A 13,321-nucleotide genomic window follows, 5' to 3' on the forward strand; every position below is an offset into this window, starting at 1 on the left:
AGGCTGTCACCTTTCCAGAGTCTGAAGTGTTGGTATTGGATGAAATCCTTACCTCTGCGTGGAAACACCCAGATAAGACATTCAAAGTGTCTCAAACTTTTAACCTATATCCCTTTCCTTTTAGATAGTAGGGAATTATGTGAGACTCCACCTTCGATGTCCCGTCTGTCTAAGAAGACTGTGCTCCCGGTTCCAGGAGCAGTTCCTTATAGGAATCTTCCAACAGGAAGTTAGAAAATACATTAAAGTCTATTTACAGTGTCCCTTCATCCCACACTAATAAGCTGCTGGGTCAACAAGGCTGTTGAAGCTTGGGCTACACAACTTTCTGAGGGCCTTAGGTCTGGGGTCTCTGTTCCGCTAAAGGAATCAGATCCTCTCAGATTGCAGTCAGCAGCTTCCTAGGGGAAGCTTCAAAGGACATATGTAATCTTTCTTCCAAATCCTCTGCTTTCTCTATCTTGGCCCCTAGAGCTCTTTGGCTACGACAATGGCAGGCTGATGCGGAGTCAACAAAGAGCTGTGGAGGCACTTCCATTTCACAGGAGTTCTAGTTCGGATCTGAACTAGATAAGTGGATATCTCAGGTCACAGACAGTAAGTCCACTTATCTCCCGTCTACGGCTCCCCATTCTAGGAAACTTTTTGCAGGACCATCCTTTCGGTCCTTGCGTGTTCCAGGGAGTGTCAGAGGTCATTCCAGAGAAGCACCTACTCCTGTGGTTGCAGAGGTAGAGCCACTGCATCCTCATCTAAACAGGATAAGTCTTCAGCTGCATGCCACTCTCACCTGGTGGATCCCAGGGTGGGAGCTTGCCTTCAGGAATTCAAAGAAGTTTGGATCCAATCTTGTCAGGATGCCTGGACCTGGGACAATGTTGTTAAGGGGTTGAATCCAGATTTCCAACTCCAACCACCTCCTTGATTTTTCACAACTGGTTTACCAAGATCAGCAGACAAACGGGTTGTGATGCAGGAAGCTATAAGCAGGCTTCTGTTCTTTCGAGTGGTGGTATATGTTCCAATCCACCAGCAGGGGTAAGGTTTTTACTCCAGCTTGTTTGTAGTTCCCAAGCCGGACGGGACGGTGAGACCTATTTGAACCTGAAGAATCTCAATCCATCTTGAACCTGAAGGCCCACAGATCTGGAGTCCCTTCAATCTGTTATTGCAAGGTCTCGAAGGATGAGTTTCTCGTGTCTTTACAGATAAGGGATGCCTTTTCCATTTGGCCTCCTTATCAGGCCTTTCTTCAGTTTGAGGTGCGAGACTCTCATTTTCAATTTTTCAGGCCTTGCCTTTCGGTCTTTCCTCAGCACCTAGAGTTGTTACGAAGGTCAGGGTCGTAATGAGGGCTCTGCTACGGACTCAGGGTATTACTATCGTCCCTTATTTGGAAGATCTTCTCAAAGCTCCTTCAGTAACTAAATTGTTTCTATGGGCCCAGACGGGTGTGGAATTCCAACCTACGTCTTCTACTGATAGACGACCCGTGGCCTCTTCCTCTGCAAGAGGATATTCTACTGGGTCAGCTTATCTATCAGGACTTAAAATAGCCCTTTAACATCCCCGCCATTAAACAAAGTTGTCTTAAGACTATAAGTAATTCCTTCGCTTGTGATTCCTACTATGCTTCAGGCTCGAAAGGAAGTCTCTTCAAAACACTATCATTTTTGAAGTCTTATGTCTCGGTGTGAATGACTGGGTTCGCCTCCATTAAAAATTCAGGGTGTCAAGGCTGCTTCTTTTTAAAGGGGGAGGAGCTAGCTACCTTTCTAAATTCTTAAAGTGCCAGCTCCCGGTTAACCCACATCTATACCCGCTGTACTTAGAATCCAGTGTCCCCTGTGGAATCTGAGAAAGGGATTTATCGGTAAGTACCAAATCCTGTTTTGATCATGGAGCACTGTGCTGCTTGTTGTGACCTTTTTAGCCAACTTTACATTGCTGGAAAGGTTCTATTTAAGTGATGTTTAGATTTAACAGGGCTTGCATTAATTAAGCCTAATGGTGTCAAGTCTAATTGAATTCAGTTTGGTCACGAGGGGGGCAATTCCAATAAATGAAAATTTTAATAATTGTACTTTGTGTTTGCTCAAGTTGTTAGAGGATCTGAAACAAAAGTGTGACAAATATGCAAAAATAGAAGAAATCAAGAAGAGGACAAACTTTTTCACGCCACTGTACAGGTGTCGTCATCCTTTTAGCCTCCATACGCGTTAAACAGCCCTTCTAGTTGTGCCATGCCATGGGCATGACTCTAGCTCAGAGTGTCTTTTCATGCAACTTTTACCTTTTTTAAATGCATCTTAATCACACAGTGAATAAGTAGCACAGGCAGCTTCTGCTAATTAAAATGATATGCAGCATGCCTATAGTCTGTGAGTGACTGCAGGTGTATCTGTGTGCAAAATGCTACATTAGTGTCAGCGCTGAAACAGTGACGTAGCGTTTCACATGCAGATACACCCGCAGTTGCACACAGAACATAGGCATGCTTCATAGCACAAGCAACCTCTGCTGATTAAAATGCTATCTATTCACATTGTGTGAATAAGACTCATTTGAAGGTAAAAAGACTCTCAGCGCTACAGAGTCACTTGGAGCTCCCGCGTTGTGTACCGCGACTTGTAGCGTACGGAGGATAGATGTATGTGGACACATCTGTATGCGTATATTACCCAGGTTAGAAACCCCATCCAAACATTGGCTTATCCCTGCAATACATGTGAGTGTTAGAACTTGTTCCAAATAAGGTTGTTCTTGGAGCAAAGCTGTATAGCTGAGTAAGAAAGGTAACCTGCCTACAAAAGCATATAGATATAAAAGCATATGTATATAAAGGGTACTGTATTAGTAAGCATTTCTCACATAGTGTACCAGGTATTGTAAGAATCGTGCAAAAGCTTTCTCTAAAAGCATGTGACTCTTGACTCACGTATTTTGTTGTGGCAAGGTACAAATATCATTGTGTAGTGCCCATAAGGCATGAGAAATGCATCTCTGCAAAAGGTTACTGTCCCATAGGCTAAAGTATTTTGTTGTGTAATTCCCATCGGGCCATCCTGTGCATAGATCGTCGGCATTCACCAAGAAGTGCAGAACGTAGTATCGGCTGCCCAGACATAAGGCAATACAATTGGATCCGTCCATATTTTAGAGGTATATTGGCCAAGTCCTTCCCCAAAAAACAGATGGACCATATTCTACAAGAGAGGTAGTCTACTACTTAGCTATTGTTGTGGACCAGGGGCTAACTCCATTTAACTCTGTTAAACTTGACTTCCCTTTGGATGGCATCTTTATAACACAAGAAGAGTTTGCCTATAAGAAGGTGCACCAGGAGAGCAGGTCTCAAAGCTGGTTTTAATGGAAGAGCCATTACATCATGTCTATTTACCCTGTATCCCTACTTCCATTGACAAGTAGCTCCTCAAGGAAGGTTTTATGCAATTCATCTCTGGTCAGAGACCCTCACAAACCTCTAATTAGTCCAATGAAGCTGGGTTATTCTAATAAACTATTCACAACCTTTTGAGGAAATGGGGTGCTATGCCAGTTTGCGTAGATGATTGGTTGTGCTGTATTAGAGTTTTTGATGGTTTTTATGCAAATAATTTATGCACTATTATTCAGTAAAACTAGTGTTTAAAAACCTAGACATTGGTGTATATGATGTTTGCTTGGTATAACCTGGAATCATGTAATACTGGTATCAACCTGCAAGCATCTTGCCTACGTAGGTTTTACACATGGCTTGAGTGTTAATTACATCCAATTTGCAAACGCCCCTGTGCTTTTTGTAAACCTTCATCTTAAGTCCTTAAACTCTTAAGTGTTCTATTTTATAACCATAGATCTTACAAACTCCTGGTAATAAAACCATATGCCTTTTTAGGTTTATCGTTTTATCTACATGCAAGACCTACTATTTCTACACAACAAGCTTTTTAACAAATGTTGCTGGCAGCTCAGAAGACCACATCTGTATAAGGATATGTATGATCGCTGTTCCCAAGCAGTTATCATGACACTGAGCCTCTGCTTGCAGATTAGCAAAATTGCACAAAAAAAAAGCACAGGTGCTCAACTCCAAATTAACTGATTGTATATAAATACATTTTTCCATTAAATAGAGGTTTTTGGCATAATCTTGGCCAAGGTCATGGGCCTACCTATCGCATCTGAGTAACCTCTGTCTGGTAGGTCCCTAACATACTAGGATTCAAAGCCAGAGCGCAGGACACCCCCCCCCACCCCCAAACTGGCCCAGCTAAGCTGCCCCAGGGCACCGCCATAGACTGTGTGGTTCATTTTTGGGGTGTGGGTCCCCCTGGATTGCTTTGGCTGATCTGTTTCAGGGCACTGCTTTATAACACTTTTCTTTTATAACACATTTTAACCCTTCACTGTATTATATATGTACTTCACTTTTTATTTTCATTCTTTATATGCAGCCTTGGCTGCTCTTAACTATCTCTCTTACACTGCACTTTTCTTACTATGGCGGTGCCCTGAGGTGGCTTAGCTGGGTCAGTTTGGGGGTGTCCTGCACTCTGGATTTGAATCTTAGTATGTTAGGGACCTACCTAAAATTTATTTATATACAATCAATTAATTTGGAGTTGAGCACCTGTACTTTTTTTTTTTTGTGCGCATATATCAATTGTCTCCACAGGTAGCACCTCCATGTATGTGTGTTTTTTTTTTTTTTTCTAAACTATTTAAAAATCTGTGACTGAAATGATGCAATTCTTTTGTCAGTCTGTCAGAGAGAAATGGAAGGAGGCAGAGGAGCACAGGAATCTGTTCCTGGAGGAGCAGCGCGCCTTTCACAGTGACCTGCAGCAGTTTCAATCAGCTCTCCAAGAAATGGCTTGATTTGTGATTAGAACTGATGTGTGCAACCAATGTTTTTCTATAATTTTTGTACAAAATAAAGAGCCACTTGTGGTAAATTTTATCTTCTAAATGGCATGGTTATGTCCTTCTAAAATATTACCTTAGACAACTGTAATCATCCACAAACTGAAATAGGTAGTGCTGTCAGTCCTCTCCATAATTTACACCTGCCAACATGAGATGGTAGAATAAGTTTGTGTAGAGCATTTTATTGTCACAAGGTTCTTATGAGGTTAACTTGGATAAAGAAGTAACAGAACAATTAGTTTTCACAGAGCAATAATATTTGTCTAAATACAAACAGTCTATTACATGTACTTCTATAGATGTATTTTTTTTTCAGTTTTTCTTTGAAGTGTTTGCTGGTGCACTTACATTAGAAGCATGTATCTGACTTATTTTTAACCAATGTGTTACTGTTAAGTATTGCTCAGCAGTAAATTTTATATGAATAACTGGGGAGCAAAAGCCACAATACCTTTACTTCAGTAGGCCAAGGATGCTTGGCTGATATTAATGATCTGAGACTCGGAGCCGTAGCTAGACTTTTTGGTGCCCTGTGCCAGAAAGAGCATTGGCGCCCCCCTCATTTTTCAAAGGGACATGATGCACCCAAAAAAGGGGAAGGGCCGGAGAGGAGAGGCCAAGAGATGCTGGGGATGAAATAAGGAAGTTATAAGTGAGAATGATGATAAACAGAAATTTAACAGGTCCAAACAGCGCCTCCTGACCTGTGGTGCCCTGTGCGATGGCACCGGCCGCACTACCCTAGCTACGGCCCTGATGAGACTTGTCAGCATTATTCAGTAATAGCTTTTCTAATGTATATACCCAATATAATCTATATGCTGGCTGACTAGCTGTACTATTTCCACACATTGTTCAAAAGGGCAAAAAAGCTGATCTTTGCAGACAATGGCGCCAATTAGTTGTGAGGGTTGCAGCGGTACAGAAACACTAGCAACTCAATGCCGCGTGATCTCATCCCAGACTTGTGGCGGTGTTTTGTATGCAGCAATATGGGAGAGTTTGGCGCTCCAGCAATTGCTGCATGTTGTCACTTACTGGCAGGCTAAGTGAATGGACCCAGTGCTTTATCATTTATCTTTGTAAATATGTATTTGTCAAACTTGTGTTCATATGTTTTCTCACGTTTTTAATTATTTTTTTTTTTTGGTTGTGTTATACGAAGTAATCTGTAGAACTTGCAGAATTTGACTTTCCTGTTACTCTGGCCATTTTCACTGTTACTTCTGAGGATGCCTGAAAGAAAATGCAAGTTTTCTGGAATCTACAACCAGCAAATTTCTAGGGAGACTGTATTGTCAACTAGCAATAGTTGGCAGTAAAGTTTATTGAAAAGCCACTGACGGGGGATCGGTTTTAAAAAGGAGCTCATGCTCTAATATGTATATGTATCACACTATTTGTGAATAAAGCTCATCTGAGACCACAAAAGTGAAGATGTATCAATCCTCCTTAAAAGTGGCAGTTGCCCATAGCAACCAATGTGCCTGGATAACCTTTATCAAGTACAAAATATGTAGATTATTGGTTGCTAAGGGCAACTTCACTCAATAGGAGGCTTGAACCATATCCCCCCCCAAATTCTGATTACAGCCTTGTATATGTAGCTAGTGCAGGGTCTCAAGCATTGATTAAACTTAGTGGTCATTACAAACTCCAAATATGTTGGCAATCCAAAATAATCGCCATTCACCTGCAGTTCTGTAACATATGTGGAGTGCACGGACGAACCCCAATAGAATTTTGTCCTGTTTTTGATGACCACTAAGAAAAACTAAACTGCCTGCTCATATGATAAGAGGAATAGATATGGCTTTCATCTTCCATGCTCTTCATGTCTATACTTTAGAGACATAGCCCCCAAGGGTCTGCTCTCTGAAAAGGTTTGCAAAATGTTTGACATATGCTCTCTAACATAGTGTTTGAGTGCCTTCCATTCTAAGGCAATCCGATGTCAAAATAACTAATCTTCCTGTTGATTGAATACTCCCAGTTTCAACCGCTGGATTTAAAGGGACAATAAATAATCTGAAACTAGATGTGTTGTATTTGATATTATTTCCTCTCAAAATCCAGCAGCCGTGACCACTAAAATGCAGTGACTTGCAGAGTAAATTTAGCCCTACATCTTAAGGCTCCCACATTCAACCGACCATTTCCCAAATTGGACTGGAATTGCTGATTCGCTGATCAGAAATGCAGATCGCCATCCGTCAGGGAATCTGAAATTCTTCATGTTAAAAATCCCCGATTTGCTGATCCAATCCTGTTTTGGTTGGTATTGGTAAATCCGAGAAATCCAACATGTTGGACCATCTGTACAAATTTCTGCACCTCAAGCTTTCAGAGCCTAATTTGCACCTTATAATTTAGCTGGTATCATCTTGACATTTGAATCTTGTTAAGTTTGCCTTGCTCAGACTCCTCAGTGTGAGAGGAACATGACAGGTCCTTCTTGGGCATTTACTATAACTCGTGGTTACTTGTCTTATTATACAATGTTCATGACAGCGAAGCAGGACAGAGGGGATTGATCATCAGTCCCCCGTGCTGCGAGTGATCACTGCACACTCAGAGATCAGCATATTTGTACTGGATGGGAACTAGAAACATAGAATTTGATGGCCAAATGCTTCTGATCTGCCAATCTAGTTTGCCCCTTTTTGGGTTAGATTATTCGGGTTGTTTCTGCATTCGTGTTGGAGTATTAGAGTTATGGTGTTTGTGGATTGGATTAGAGGTTTGGTTAAATTGGATTGTGGTTTGGTTAGTCAACAGTTAAGGTTATTAGGGGGTTAGGGTTGTTTAGGTATTAGGGGATAGTTTTCGGTTAGGGCATTAGGGTAGGTAGACATACTCATGAGCAGGTCACAGAGGTCCTGTTGGGGGAAGTGTCCAGGAGGCATAGGGTGTTTAGTAATACCCCTTTTACACTAGCTCCAATAACCCGTGTTTTTGCATGTGAACGTGCAGCAACTTGGGCTACTGTGCAGTGTGCATGGGCCGGGTCGAGCGGCCTGGCATTTCAATCCTGGTCATGAGAAGGGTTCTTTGCATAGGAAGAGCCAGTGCTTTGAGATCATCTCCAAGTGTTGGCTCATCACATGATACCGATGGTGACCTCGACCTGGCATTAGTGCCGGGTCGGGCCGGCTGTCTGTATGGGGTCTCAGCCGGCATGGAACTCTGCCATCAAATATAAGCAGTTTTTATGGAGAAATACAGGTGTTTTAATTTGGAGAGAGGCCAAAGTGCAGTTTCTTCAAAATAGTTTTACAGTAGTAGAGATTTCAGGTTGACTGTAACCCTACTGGTTTCCTTCTGTTATAAATTAACTCTTATAATACTTTAAATGTAATTACACTTCTACCCCTTTTACATTAATGTCCCAGGTCTGACCCAGTATTTGGAATAAGGCTACAAACCAGGGCAGACCTGGTTATTCACGGGTGTAGTGGAACTGGCCTGCCATCATCTCCAAGTTCCGGGAAAACAAGAAGTTCCCATGCTGTAAACAGAACCTGGGTCAGATGTCTCGGGTTACCTGTTTACACAGGTTGTTCCCGTAATAAACCCTGCAAGCTACCCGGGTTGAATTGCCAGGTCACTTGACCAAGGGATCCAACCGTTGGCCCTTTCACACCTAGCAGCAACCTGCAATAATTCATGATATAATCTGAAACATAGCCCAGGTGCTGTAGAGTTTTTCAACAACTTCCAATCCCAAACGGTTGAATGAGGTCACCCTCACAAATGATCAGAGTAAGTATATAGAAAGGCAACAGTGGGGTTGGGAGTACATATAGTCACATTCAAATAAAAAAAAAAAAATATATATATATATATAAATAGGGGAGTATTTATTATACAATATTTCAACAAATGGCAATTAATATCCAATCTTATATTTCTTTTACTATCTATATGAACATTGTCAAGGCAATTCAATAAAAAGTTAAAATAATAGCACTATTAGATCCATCACTGAATTGCTTAAAATGGAGCGATATCCATATATATTAATGGCAGTCTCCAACAGAGTCAATAAGGTGCTGAGTGAATGTGTACCTTTACTGCGGGGCAAGGTTTCCAAGTAGATTTTACCTGCAGACTTTCATGGAGTCCTGGAAAACAAACGGACTTGGATATGCGGAGAAAGTTCTCTCCTCCCTGATGATGGTAAACACAGTCCGGAATGTGAGCGTGTCAGGGGGAATGGAGAAGCAGCTGCGTGGAATTGTGAAGCTGCGTAGGTGCTCTGAAGTGAATTCCCCGGCTTGATGGTGATAAAATGTAGCCACTCAGAGAAAGTGGGGGTGCGTGTGGAAAGCTGTGAAATTTCCGCTGGGTGTAGGTGAAGACTCCGACTGACAAGGTGGTAAACCAAGCTGTGTCCACGGGTGGCAGGCAGAAAAGCTCAACCCTAGGGAGGGGAGCAGAATGTAATAGCCGCTCTAGAGTCCGTGCAGCAGGAAGCGTGGCAGGAGGATCACGTAGTCCCAAAAGTAAATTCTAGAGTTCAAATGGGTAATTGTTGCAGGGATAAACAGATCAGGTGAGGCACCTACGCGTTTCAACGTCCTTCTGGTGTCTTTTTCAAGATGAATGTAGTGCTCATATTGTCAGGCATTAAAGGTACACATTCACTCAGCACCTTATTGACTCTGTTGGAGACTGCCATTATTAATATATATGGATATCGTTCCATTTTAAGCAATTCAGGGATGGATCCAATAGTGCTATTGTTTTAACTTTTTATTGAATTTGCATTGCCAATGTTCATATAGATATACGTATATATATTTTACTAAGATTGGATATTAATTGCCATTTGTTGAAATATTGTATAATAAATACTCACCTTTTTCATATATATTGATTTGAGTGTGACTATATGTACTCCCAACCCCACGGTTGCCTTTTTGTATAAATAATCCATGATTTTGCTGCTAGTCTGAAAAAAACACTTTGAAAAGAAAAAACACATTTTTTTACATTATGTTTAAGGATTCACTGCATGCATAAGAAAAGGTCTTGCACCTGTGATTAGTTGGGCTTATTATGCCACCTCTTTCCACAGAAACTGTCATCACTGACTTAATGATGCCATTCAGTCCAAATCAGATACTTACTGACTGATAGTTTGAACAGCACATTGAACTGATATCCTGAATTGTAGGAGGGTAATTGCTGCCACCACAAAATCTTGTTCACAGGAACCTAGAATTACTTGTTAGGGTTGGCCCTCAACGATTTAGTAACCATTGATGATCAGAGGCCAATGGTGAGTGGTTTACCAGCCATGGCCAGTCACTGATTAAAACTGGTCGTGACGGCGGTTCCTGCGGCCAGTGTACGGGTCGTTCGGCAGGTCGTCTGTACACACAGGCAGATGTACTGATATATCTGCATCTATCATGCTCCAGGGCTGTTGCGATATGTCCGTGAAGAACATCGTTCAGACATATTGGCTCTACACATGAGCTGATGTACTTGCAGGGGCGTATCTTCCTATTGGCTAGGATGGCATTTGTCAGGGGCGCCGGCCGGTGGGGGGACCCCCATCAGCCGGTGCCCCTGACAAATGCCACCCGCAGCTAGAAACCCCCCACCCCTGATGAGTCCAATTAGTTATTTTTTTTAGATGGAGACAGTGGTGTCTCCATCTCAACACAAATGGCTGCCGCGATCACAGCTACCTCTACAGAGAGCTCGGATCGGCAGGGCTCTCTGCATTCAGAAGGTCAGAGGGAGCTGGGGAGTTGCACATACTCAGCCACAGCTGCTCCCTCTCCCTCCTCACAGTATGTGGTGCTGCGGCTGCCGATCTCTCAGCCCCAGGTATGTGATTGTGTGTGGGTGGTGTGCCAGGTACTGTATGTGTGCTATGTATATGTAGGTGCAGTGCCAGGTATGTGTGTACAATGTGTGTGTGGTGTGCCATGTACAGTATGTGTGCTAGGTATGTATGTGTGTGTGTGGTGTGCTATCCAATATATAAATAGATATATTGATTGTTGGTTTGGTAATTAGCACTATGACAATATAATGCCCCATGATCAGAATCTCCAAAGTTTGAAAGTATGATATAGGAAATATGTTAGCAAGCCCTAATGCCAGCTACAACACCCACCTATCAATAGGGTTCTAGGTATGACCCTAACAAATCTAGACACCTGTATTTTGAATACTGCATTTTTTGCCATATGGGTGAGTTGAGTTATTCATCATTATTTTTAACAGTTAAACATTAATCTGATAACATTCTGGGAATTTCAGTCTGGAAAGCCAAGACAGCAGGCCAGTTTTTTGGTCACTAAAATTAATAATACATTTACTGGATAAATATAGGATAATACGATTTACAAATTAAGTAAAGAGCAAGTAGGGCAGGGTAAAACACTAATCCAAATACATTTTTGATGTTACATATATATATATATATGTAACATATAATTCGTACAGTTGACAACCAATATATCACATAGCGTGTACAGCGTTTAAGCACTGCAACAGTACTTGGCCTACTGGCACTGCTGCTTCTTAGGTTCTGGACCAGATGCACTGCAGTTTAACACCACTAGACCACCAGAAGATGTGCTGTTTGATAAGGAGAGTAGACTTTACACTTTTTAATTTTTCTTACATTTCTACTTAGCATTTTTACCATCATTTAGATTTTGTAATTCGAGACGGGGGGGAATTAAATTAGTGCTTCCTGATTCAATTAGCTGTGGGTACCCCGTGTGCTAATGACCAGAGGCAGTAGCTGCGAGGAAAAATCTGCATTAAAATGCAGATTCTGCATTTGAATGCGTGGGGAAACCCATTGATTCTGCATTTTATGTAGAATCAATGGGTTAGCGCAGAGGTTTCCAAACTCTGTCCTCAATGCAGCCTAACAGTCCAGGTTTTAAATATATCCATGCTTGACCACAGATATCTTAATTAGTACCTCAGTCAATTTGATTTAATCATCTAGACTCTACCAAGGATATCTCTAAAACCTGAACTGTTGGGATGCCTTGAGGACCATGTTTGGGAACCTCTTGGTTAGTGTGTGTTTACCACATGGGGAAATGGCTAATTATCTCGCTGCACGGGGAATGGTGATTAAAATTATCTTCAGGGTGTATCCTGTGGCAAATTGAATAACCCCAATGGACTCTCCCTTCTCCAAAATGGAATGGACATACCAGAGAGTGGTTCAACACTGATGACAGGAAACAATAAATGGTTTCCTGTCATCCATGTAAACCACTGATGGCACCATCACTACTTTCACACATGTTCTGGCAACTACTCTGATTGAGTGGGAGGTGGGGCAATTGGAGGTGGTGTGTTGAGTGGGCTTTCAGGGGGGTGGGCCCAGCTACAGTGCCCCCTGTTCTGTGGAGTCAACAAAACATTGCCATGCTCTCTGCCATCGCAGGCAGAGAACCATTGTAGCTCTGCCATCAATGGCAAACCATATATATACATCCCTAGGACATGGCCCACCTCACATTCTCAGAAAGTCGGTCAGTGGCGTAACTTCATCCCAGGTGCCCGGAGGCAAGATAAATGTTGGTGCCCCCACCCCCCAAATTAAAATTTCCCCCAGCCCCAGCTGCTGCCGCCCCCCCCTATGTATTTACTTTTACACAATGCCCCCAGTAGTGGTCCCCATATGTAGTGCCCCCCAGTAGTAAGGCCCCTGTAGTAATGCCGCTATGGTGACAACATATGATGCCCCCAGTTGTAAGGCCCCTGTAATGCCCCCTTATGATGCCACCAGTAGTGTGCCCCCTGTAGTGCCGCCCCCCAAGTGCGCACACACAGACACACATACAAATAAAAAATACTTACCTTAAACCCCGCTCCAGTGCCTGCTGCCATCCGTCCCTGGCGCCTGCTCTTCAGAACTATGGGAGTGAGCTCCGGCTGCCGCCGAGTGGGGGGGGAGAGAAGGAGTCGGCGCCCGGCAACTGGAGGGTGCAGGGGGTGCAACTGCACCTGCCTTAGTTATGCCACTAGATGTGGAGCGCTGATCAGCGGGGCTCCTTCTCCATGCAGCTCCTCCTCAGCAGTGGCCAGATGACAATGGAGCCAGGTGCCCCCTTCAGGGCTGGCGCCCGGCGGCAAATGATTCCTTGTCTTCGGGAGTTCCGCCACTGAAGTCAGTATAAGTGCTCTGGCGGCAGAGACAGTCCCCAGAATCGAGATTGTTACACCTAAATCAAGACAATATTTCTGTGGAAGTGTATCCAACTTCCTTAGTGACTTGGATAAATGCATAACAAAACATACTGCAGTGTATCCATCTCTTCCAGTCACACACACACACACCATATATGGGGTGTGATTCAGAGATGTAGGTAATTAAGACATTGACCGCAAGCACCCGCTGTTT

The 13,321-nt window shown here is 42.8% G+C and overlaps 1 long non-coding RNA gene across 3 annotated transcripts in view; it reads left to right on the forward strand.

Moving 5' to 3' along the window:
• LOC148454008 (uncharacterized) overlaps positions 1–4,941 on the forward strand; it is a 70,153-nt gene extending 65,212 nt beyond the window's left edge. For all 3 annotated transcript variants that reach the window (XR_015874850.1, XR_015874852.1, XR_015874851.1), the window contains exon 7: positions 4,765–4,941. This is a non-coding gene — a long non-coding RNA (uncharacterized LOC148454008). The remainder of the gene's footprint in view (positions 1–4,764) is intronic.
• Positions 4,942–13,321: the final 8,380 nt, after the last annotated feature.

Source organism: Taudactylus pleione, unplaced genomic scaffold (genome assembly GCF_031769625.1).
Source record: "Taudactylus pleione unplaced genomic scaffold, aTauple2 ptg001041l, whole genome shotgun sequence".
NCBI lineage: Eukaryota > Metazoa > Chordata > Amphibia > Anura > Myobatrachidae > Taudactylus > Taudactylus pleione.